Genomic DNA, 10,315 nt, shown 5'->3' on the forward strand with positions numbered 1-10,315 from the left:
TTCATGTGGTGCTGGGACCCTGTCTTGTTAGGAGGAACAGCCGACAGCTGGTGCGGGCTCTCGGAGGAGGCACAAGGGGGCTGGTTCTGAGAGTGTTGGAATCTCTTCGCTAGACTCAACCGCAGTTTCCTAAACAAACTGGCCCTGCTAGGGTGAGAAAGCACTGCTCGGAGTGCGGCTCCCAGGAACCATAAGCTGACTGGAAGCCAACAGAAGAGCCCTCTTCCTCCTCCCGTCTTGCAGGCTTCCTGAAGCGCCCCCTACTGGTGGACTCCAGCAGGCATCAGTAGGCAAAGCAGAAGTGTGCTTTGCCGCATTGCGAAGCTGGGTGGATTTAAAGCTCAGATATAATAGCTTCATCGCAGGACCAGTGGCCCATAGATTCAATGAAAATCTTATAGGGGACTGGAACTCCAAAGGTTAAAACTTCTGCTGTTTATTTCTTAACACTTGGGGAAGAGGATTGTTTTATGTATGGAGGTGTTGCTTCCCAGGTGAAGATATATGAGAATCTGAATATTCTGAAGTATTTCATTTTCTGGGTTCTGGTAACACATAATGCAGACAAGCCAGTAATTAATCCATCATGAATGTTCTGGAACTGAACTTCTGAAATTAAGTGGTGAAGTCCCATTTCTTTTCCTTTCATGTGTTGTATCTTCTCTTTGTCTGGAAAGTTATTTCATTTCTGAGGACAGTGGAGTGCACATGATCTGTGGTGGTCCCTGGCACCAGGATCGCCCAGATCTGTGTGTGCTGCGCCCATGCCCTGCTGGCCATGATTAACGCAGAGGTCAGAGAAAGCAGGAGAGTTAAGCTAGTCAGGGCAGCCCAGCCCCGGCAGGTTAAGTAAGCGGTCCGTGTTTAGCAAGAGGGCATCTCTCTCAGGTGGCCAAGTTGGGAGACATGAGCTGGAAGCTGCCCAGCAGCCCTGTGCCTCATCGTGAGGAGGAAGCCCCTTTGAAGAATGAGACAATTGAGCCAACCCGGTAAGAAAAACAGAGAGGAGTGGAAGAGTCCTGTAAATTTCCAGTCCTGGTACCAGTGTTCCTGAAACAGCTACATGCTTGTGAACACATTTGGCTTGCAAGAATCAAGCCTACTTTCTTGGTCCTCTTAAGTTTGTTCAAAGTGGTTTTCTATCACTGGTACCCGGTAGCAGACTGCCTAAAGCAGCTCTGTTGTGCTGTTTTTGTGTATACCGATAAGACCCTTTATGTCTCGGGCGCCTGGGTGGCTCAGTCGGTTAAGCAACTGCCTTCGGCTCAGGTCATGATCCTGGAGTCCCGGGATCGAGTCCCGCATCGGGCTCCCTGCTCGGCAGGGAGTCTGCTTCGTCCTTTGACCCTATCCCCTCTCATGTGTTCTCTCTCTCTCATTCCCTCTCTCAAATAAATAAACAAAATCTTAAAAAAAAAAAAAAAAGACCCTTTATGTCTCAGGGACTCTGCTGCCGTAGTGGTAAAGGGGTGATGGAATTTATCTCCAAGATTGTTTGAGACGGACATGAGAAAATGTATGTAAAGCACGTAGCATGGTGCCTATCATAAAGGGCATGTTAGAAAAAAATTATTGTGGACTCAGTATTGTACCATCAATAGCCTAGCTTATCACCAGCCTGTGCTGAGTATAGCAATTTCGCCCTGCGCCTCCGGTGCTAGTCTACTACACCCTTTGGTTTATCCTTTTCATAGTGCCCTGACACTGTCAAGGACCAATATGGTTCAGGGAGATAATTATTAACCCACAACAGCAATGCTTCTTTTCTTCAAAGACGTTCACCTAAGTTTAGCGTAGGTGTCTATGAGGGCAGGCGTCCCTTTACGCTTTAAAGTTATTAGATTTTCTCTTTTTTTCCTCCTGTGCTTCACTGCTATCCTTCTTTCTTCTCTACCATTACTGTCAGCTCTTGAATCCTCATTGTTATTTCTAATGGGTGAGGTCGCTGGCTGTCCGTCTGAGTCTGTTTCCACTCCAGCTTTTCCTTTTGTTATGTTTCTTCCAAATCTTATTACATCTCTTTTGCTTCTTGGCTTCTCATGTGAAAAGTTTCATTATGTATGTATGTATGTATTGTATTGTATTTCTGAAGATCAATGCAATCATTTCTATGAGAATTATAACTTGTACAGACTAGCATATTCTTACTGGCATAAGATAGGAAGCTAAATTATCATCAAAAGGTTGCTTGGTGATCTAGGAATCATTGTTAGAGACATTAGATGACCCCCTCCCCCTGACACAGCTGTTTGATTCAGCCATTATTGCTGCAGGCTTGAGAGGATAAAAGTACTTTGTTATTCAGAAATTATTTTTGAATTAATATCAAACCATGCAGCTAAAGATTTTACAATTTGCTGCTACTTAAAATGAATAATTTAAAAATAAAAATAGAACAAAATTGTTTTATGTGTCTGAACAACTATCTTTGCCTCATAAATACAAAGAATGAGGATGTACTCAATTCCCAAACAGAACAAAACAAAAACAAAAAATTCCAAACTAACAAAGCAAGTGGGAGTGAGTGGTGCCTGGGAAAATATCTTATAATAGTCATTAAACTAATTATTATTAAGAAGGCAAATGGCTTCCTTTGTATAAGCTCTCCCCAGCTCAGTCAAGTGTAGCATTATCAATTTAAAACTTTCAGGCACATAGTCAACTAATTTAAATGAGTAGATCCAAATTGACCTTCTTAGATGACTGAAATAACTGCTGATTGTTCAGCTATTTGAATTATATAGTCATGGTTCAAGACAAATTTCAAGATGCATTTGTGTACTGAGACAGTGGGGTGTAGTAATACATCTACATTTCTATATGCCCCAACTCCCCCACGCGTTCTAAGCTCATACGTTCAGTTGCCCACTGGATAGTCTACGTAAATGACCAACAGATACAACAATCATAACATATGCAAAACTAGACTTCTTCCTGCAAAACCTACTCCTCCCCTTCTCTTTCCTATTGCACCAAAATCCTGAGATATTCTTGATTTCTCTATTTTGCTCACATCCTACATCAACCCCATCAACTGAATGTTCAAAATATACCCCAGTTCCAGAAATCACATAAGCCTAAGTATTATTCCCATACTCAAAATGCTCAAGACATATTCAATACATACAAAATTGCACCCAGGTGATTTTTTTATTTTCTTATTTACATTTTCAATATTATCTGTAATTATCATATGTAATTTTTATAACCTGAAAAACCATTCAGTTTTACATTTCTGCTTTTATAAGAAATACAACATTTTATATACAAATTAAAGAAAACATTTCTTAGTACAGCTTTGCTTTCTTTAATCATTTGGTTTGATACACATACCCTGATGCTAATTTCAGAGGCTTCCTTTTGTTTTGACTATTTCTATTACCAGTCAGATAAAAGATAATAAATACTCAGTGACACTAGGAGACAGCATAGTATAGTAGGAAAGATGTGCATTTTAAACCACAAGACCTAGGATCTAGTTTATCTGACAGTGGATCAACCAAGTAGTTTTAGCTAGTTGACTCAAATTTTCCGTCCCTCAGCTTAAAAAAAGAATGGAACTAATAATATCTGGCTTACCTACCATGTAGAATTTTTTAAAAAAAGATTTTATTTATTTATTTGACAGAGAGAGACAGTGAGAGAGGGAATGCAAGCAGGGGGAGTGGGAGAGGGAGCAGCAGGCTTCCCGCTGAGCAGGGAGCCGGATGTGGGACTCGATCCCAGGACCCTTGGGATCATGATCTGAGCCGAAGGCAGACGCTTAATGACTGAGCCGCCCAGGACCCCCTACCACATAGAATTTTAGTGAAGTTCAAATAGCTATTTAAAAATGTTTGAAGTGTAAAACACTCAACGAATGTCAGTTAAAAATAATAGAATTATTTGATAGTCAAATGGTGAGTTGTAAAATCTACAGATGGAGTGATGAATTATCTTAAAACACAGAAGTAAATTAGGGTTCATTTGAGTATTGTACTTGTCATATGCTATCTTAACCAAATATCCATATGTGTAGAGGATGGTTAGATTAGTGGATGTCAGATGCTAACTGACTAAAAATTAAAATGACAGATGTTGAGTCGGAGCAGCCCTGCTCATCAGAGAAGACAGCTGTATACAGCTCAGAGAAAAACTCTGCCTTAAGTGGATGGGCTTTCTTATAAACCTTGAGAGAGCAGCTAAGAGCTTAGATGTGTGGGTGGACATAGTGCCCAGATCTGGGTGGGGAGAGAGGTTGCACCTGGTGGCCCTGTCAGGGCAGCCATGAGCTGACCTTGAGAAAGGGGGCCCTTCCTGGCTGGAGGATCTAGGAAAAACTTTGTTTTGCCAGTCCTGGAGCAGGTAATGGTGATGAGGCTTATGGGAAAAAAGCTCTTGGCCCACTAGGAAAATTTAGAGTTGGCCTCAGAAGAAAGAACGATAGAAGTTTTGAAATCTTTATTCAGTTTAAAGCAACCCAAAACTTACTGAGTACCAGACACATTTTCCATAGTTCCTGTATTTAAATGTTATATTTGATCTTAAGTATGCACTTTTGGATAGGTATTTTTTTTTAAGATTTTATTTACTTATTTGACAGAGAGAGAGAAAGAGCACAAGCAGGGGGAGCGGCAGGCAGAGAAACAGACTCCCTGCTGAGCAGAGAGCCTGACGTGGGGCTTGATCCCAGGACCCTGGGATCATGACCTGAGCGAAAGGCAGACACTTAACCGACTGAGCCACCCAGGTGCCCCTGGATAGGTATTATTATCAGTTTACAGATGGGAAAACTTGAGACTCAGAGGGGTTAGAGAAGTTGCTCAAGATCACCCTATTAGTAAGTGACCAATATGAAACTGAAATCCACTTCGGTCGGCCTCTTTACACTATATCCTCTTGAATGCTGGTGAACTTCTACGTAGTAAAGCCCTCGACTCTGTTCATATTAATGATTTTCAGAGAGACACCTGTGAATTTTTTCATGGATGTTGGCAGTCTTTGATACCAGGGAATAATGCTATTGGAAGCAATGAGTCCTGGTGATATGTGGAGCTCCTTTCTTTAAGGAAGGACACTAAGATTTGTGGCTTTGCATCTCTGAAAGATTATCATGATTTTTTTCAAGACAGATATTTTCTTGATAAAGAAATAATTTCCTATTTTTTTTTTAAGGGCTTAAACTCACTACCCTGAGATCAAGACCTGAGCTGAGATCAAGAGTCGGACACTTCACCGACTGAACCACCCAGGCACCCATAAACATTTTCCTTTTTTAAAGATGGCCTTTACAACATCCCCCCAAACCTCACCAAATCAGTGTATAATAATGTAAGAAACAGATTTTTAGCTACACTAAGAGCTCCGGATGGTTTCATTCAAGTGTAGGGAAATGGCATAGCTGCCTATAATTCATGACCTGCTTCATGGAGTCAGGGACATTATTTTACAAGGACACTGCTTCATTATCATTTTTCTGTTCCAAGTCACAAAACAGAACACATGGCTTCAATGAAATCTTTTCAGTCAGGTGTAGCTTCTTTTCAAATGCTTCAAGACAAGATTTTTGTGTTGGGGCAAATCCAAGAATTAGTAAAATCCCAGCCTTTTCAAATCCAGTCTTTTCATGAAGATTCACATTGTCTAATGTATCATGGGCAGACATAAGATACTCTTTGAATTTTGTTGGCTTCACGTTTTTATTGGAAAAGATCTTTTAACACCTAAAGGACTGAGACTTTTGTTTTTAATTTATGTTCAATTATAGAGGTAAAATCTAAAAATATAGAAAAATTATCACACTTTATTTTCTTTGGTATTTTACATCTAAGTTCTATAAAATAATTTCTAAAAATCGTATGTCTATAAAAATAATGACAGTTTAAGATCTCTTTTATTCTTTCCAAAGGAAAATTATTCTATATATCTTAGCAAGAAAACAATAATGGATATAAATTAAGTGACCATGTACAGTACAGATGGTGTATTGCTATGCTATATTATCTGGAGTCAACAATGCTTTAATAACTTAGCTTGTTATAAATAGAATATATATTACAAAGTCTTGTTTGACTTTTATCACAAATGTATCTAGAAAAAATTAAAGACAAAAAATTAAGCATCTGTTTCATGTGGCCCCTAAAGTCAATCCATGGACCCCATGTCACAGTTTAAGAAATGATGTTTGGGGTGCCTGGGTGGCTCAGTCAGTTAAGCATCTGCTTTCAGCTCAGGTCATGATCTCAGGGTCCTGGGATCAAGTACCATATCAGGCTCCCTGCTCAGTGGGGAGCCTGATTCTCCCTCTCCCTCTGCCCCTCCCCCCCCCAGCTTGTGCATGCACTCTTTCTCTCTCTCTCAAGTAAATAAAATCTTTAAGAAAAAAAAGGAAATGCTGTTTTAGGGAAAAACCAAACATTAGACTTAGTATAAGAATAGCTAATTACCGTGATCTGTAAGATGTACCCTTTCTATTGTAAGAAATCTTAATTGTGTGATTCAGTTGTATAAGTCAATTGCCTTATCTGGTTGAAATCAAGGATAGAAGGTTCCCTATTGTATGGCAGAATTAAAAATTCCTTTATTTAGAAAATAGTTTATAGTTTGCAATGTGTTTTCTGGTAAATTACTTTGTGCTAAGGTTGTGTTTCAGTTATCTGTTCTGTGTAACAAAATACTTCCAAATTTGATGGCCTGAAACAACATTGGTTCTCTCTTGTGGTTCTGTGTTGATTCTTTTGCTGCACATAGTGTTGGCTGGGATCACTCATGCAGCTCCAGTCAACTAGAAACTTCGCTGGGACAATTTGGTTCCTCACATGGCCTCTCTCTCCAGCAGGATCACTGGGACTTCCTTATAGAATGGCAGCTAGGCTCTTAAAAGGAAGTGAGCCAAGAAGATGAGACTCAGTGTGTAAGCCTCTGCTTGCATCATGCTTGCTAATATGACATTGGCCAATGTGAGTCACATGACTAGGTCCACAAGGGAGGAAACTTTATATGGGTGTGAATTCTGAGAGGTGTCTTTGTCATGCACTTACTGCCAAATGATAGATTACCCTCAACGCTTAGCAACGGAAAGCAACAAACATTTATTTTCTTGCACAGATTCTGAGAGTCAGGATTTGGGAGCAGCTAATCTGGATGACTTCGATTCAGAGTCTCTCATGTGGTTGAGAAGGGCTACGATCATCTGGAAGTTGACAGGCTGGAAGATCACTTCCATGATGGCTCACTCATATGGTGTTGACCAGAAGCCTCAGTTCCTCACTGGCTCTTGGCAGGAGGCCTCAGTTTCTCATGATGTACACCTTTCCACAGGACTGCTTGAGAGGCAGGTGGTCTAGCCTCATGTCATGGAAGTTCGCTTCCCCCAGAGTGAGAGGGAATGGGAGAGAGGGAAAGGAAGATAGTGGAACAAAAATATGTTTTATGACCTAGCTTTGTAAGTCACATATTATAACTTCTGTATTCAGTTGGTCACACAGATCAGCCATGAGTGTGGAGGGAACTACACAAGAGTGTGAACACTGGGAGGCAGGAATCTTTGGATCACCCTGGGGTCTGCCTACCACAGTGTCATTAAAGGTAAGGTGTATGTGTTTTTTCTTATTCTGAGCTTCTAGTATTTGTTAATACTCTAAGCAGTTATTTAAGACAAAGCTGAGCAAACCAAATTCTATACAAAAGGTTCTCCACAGTGTAGCTAAGCTCCAATTTATTTGTATTCTTCATTCTCATTAGGGGAAACAAAAAAACAAAAGAAATCATTTCTTAAAACTAGAAACACTTATGACAATATTTACTGAGAATTCTGTTCTCTAACCTGCTAGGAGTGTTTCTGGATTGTTTGAAAACAATTTAGAGAACATGGCCTGAAACAGAAACATTGCTGTCTTATTCATATTCATTGCAAAAATAATTACAGATTATTGTTGGCAAACTGGTCTTTTTTTTTTTTTTTCCTAAACAAACTATAAATGGGGCAGTGTAAACTGTGTGGTATAAAATGAATTTTTGTATTGACCAGTTCTGCTATTGCTTTCCAGCTGTACTCATGGTGGAGCTGTTGGTTAAATCCTATCTTTAACATGTCCAAGAAAATACTGATACTGTTTACATAATTATGAAAGAGAAAGTCACATCCCTTACGCTGTTTTTCCTAATGTAAATTTTGATGATTTGATTCTAGCAGTGGATGAAAACATTGACTTTGGGTTAGGCGTTCATGGTTTCAGGTCCCAGTCTGGCCCCTTCCTGGCTATGTGTCTTTATAACAGTTCCCTCATCTATAAAGTGGGAATAATAATACATACATCGTAGTAAGATAAGCTACATAAGGCTTATAGTGAACATGCAATAAATAGAACTATAATTGGCTAAATGTTCTTTATTATTTTTAAAGATTTTTTATTTATCTCTTTGACAGAGAGAGAGCACAAGCAGGTAGAGGGAGAGGGAGAAGCAGGCTCCCTGTCGAGCAAGGAGCCCGATGAGGGGCTCGATCCCAGGACCCTGGGATTGATAAGGGAAATCTGTGTTCTAAGATGGCCGACAGAGCCAGCGAGAGAGTCCCAGTCCTTGCCCTGGTGCTCTTCTGGGCTCTTCTTCCTGCCCTGCTTTGCGCACGCGCCAAAAGTGCCCAGTATGCGGAAGTAGAAGTATATAAATTGCCCCCTTTGTTTGTGCTCAGGGCTCAGACCTTTGGAGATCACTCTCCTCCGAGCCCACCGGTGTTAAATAAACCTCCTAACCTCCAAGATCTCTGAGTGCCACTTGGTTCTTCCGTCGGGCGATCCAGTCCAGGTTCCGTAACAGGATCACGACCTGAGCCGAAGGCTTTTGCTTAACCAACTGAGCCACCCAGGAGCCCCTGTTCTTTAAATAATTATTATATCTAGTGAATATATTTGGCTTTGGTGAATGTTTAGCATATTTCCGATAACAAGACCTTCCTTTAAGGCAATTTCTTGTGTGTGTATGTGTGCATGCATGTGAAAGTGTTTAAAAAGAAGATACAAAGGTACTAGGTGAGCTAGGATTAAGACAACATGTCTCTTCTATTGGAAAAATTCTTTTAGCAATTTGAGTTGTGTTAATATAGGCAAATAACTAGAAACCATCCATCTATCCGTTTATCCATCCAGCCAATCATTTAACCAACATTTATAAGGTATCCATCATGTGGTGAGCACTAAAAATGCGGAGTAAGATATTTTCCCTGCCTTCCAGGATTTCTCAAACTAGTAAATATTTATATCAAAGAGATGTAAACAAATAATCGAAGCAATGTGTCAGCTGCTGTATTTGTACCATCTCTGCTGCAAGCTCTATGTAACACTAGCTGCTTGCACAGGAAGAAGCACTTAACTGTCCGGGAGAAGCTTCATCTGGATCTTGAAGGATAACAAATAGTTCCCCAGGTGGCTAAGGTAAGGACTAGGGGTGCTGGGAGGAGAGACGGAACATCCTGGGCAGAGGCTATAGCCAGTGAGAAGACTAGAAGGAATGGACGGACATGGTATTTCCTGAGGAACCTCCTTAGTTTACAATGTCCGAACTGCAGAGTGCCTCCAGGGCGGCAGGCAGGGCAAAGCTGGAGAAGTAGAAGAGGCCAGCTCATGAATGAGTTCACATCCCACGAGAAGGAACGTGAACTCTACCTTGTAGGTACTGGTGAACACGAGCACGTTAGCACTTCCATCCTGGTGGCTGTGTAGGACGTGCACTGTAGGGACCTGGCAGGAGGCTGCTACAGGGATCCAGAGAGTCATGGCAAGGGGCTGAACTAAGAGGTGGTGGATGTAGCGGAAAGAAAATATGCCTGACTGGCCTGTGGTGGGGGAGGGGAATGGTGGTAAGGAGAATGGAAGGAGAACTGGGTTTTGGTGTAGGGTGCAGGGGGGATGGCAGTGTCAGTCCCTGAGAAGGACACAGAGAAAAAGGAGTAGGTATATGGGGGAAGAGGGGATGATGTATCCCATTTTGGACGTGACAAATCTGATGTGCCCTGGGTAATCCAGGTGGAGATATCCTGTACTAGTTGGATACCTGAATGTAGCCCAGGGATGGAGAGAACTTCCAGCAAGCAGCAGCATATGCACAGCGTTGGACCTGGCTTTTTGAAAGGGGCCTGGTCTAGGCAGAACTGAAATAGGTAAGGTTTGTCTTGGATCTCCCGACCTCTTCGTGCACATTATTGGCTGCTATTTTAATCTGGTCCATGGCTACCCTTTTAGCCCCACTTTCTACTATTTTTTCACATTCATCTTTTGTGCCAGCTACATCAAACAACATGCAGTGTTACCGTTTCATGAATACCTTGTGCTTTTCTGAC

This window comes from Mirounga angustirostris, unplaced genomic scaffold (assembly GCF_029215605.1).
Source record: "Mirounga angustirostris isolate CCGP_5_RB_7025 unplaced genomic scaffold, mMirAng1.0.hap1 SCAF_8, whole genome shotgun sequence".
In the NCBI taxonomy this organism is placed as follows: Eukaryota; Metazoa; Chordata; class Mammalia; order Carnivora; family Phocidae; genus Mirounga; species Mirounga angustirostris.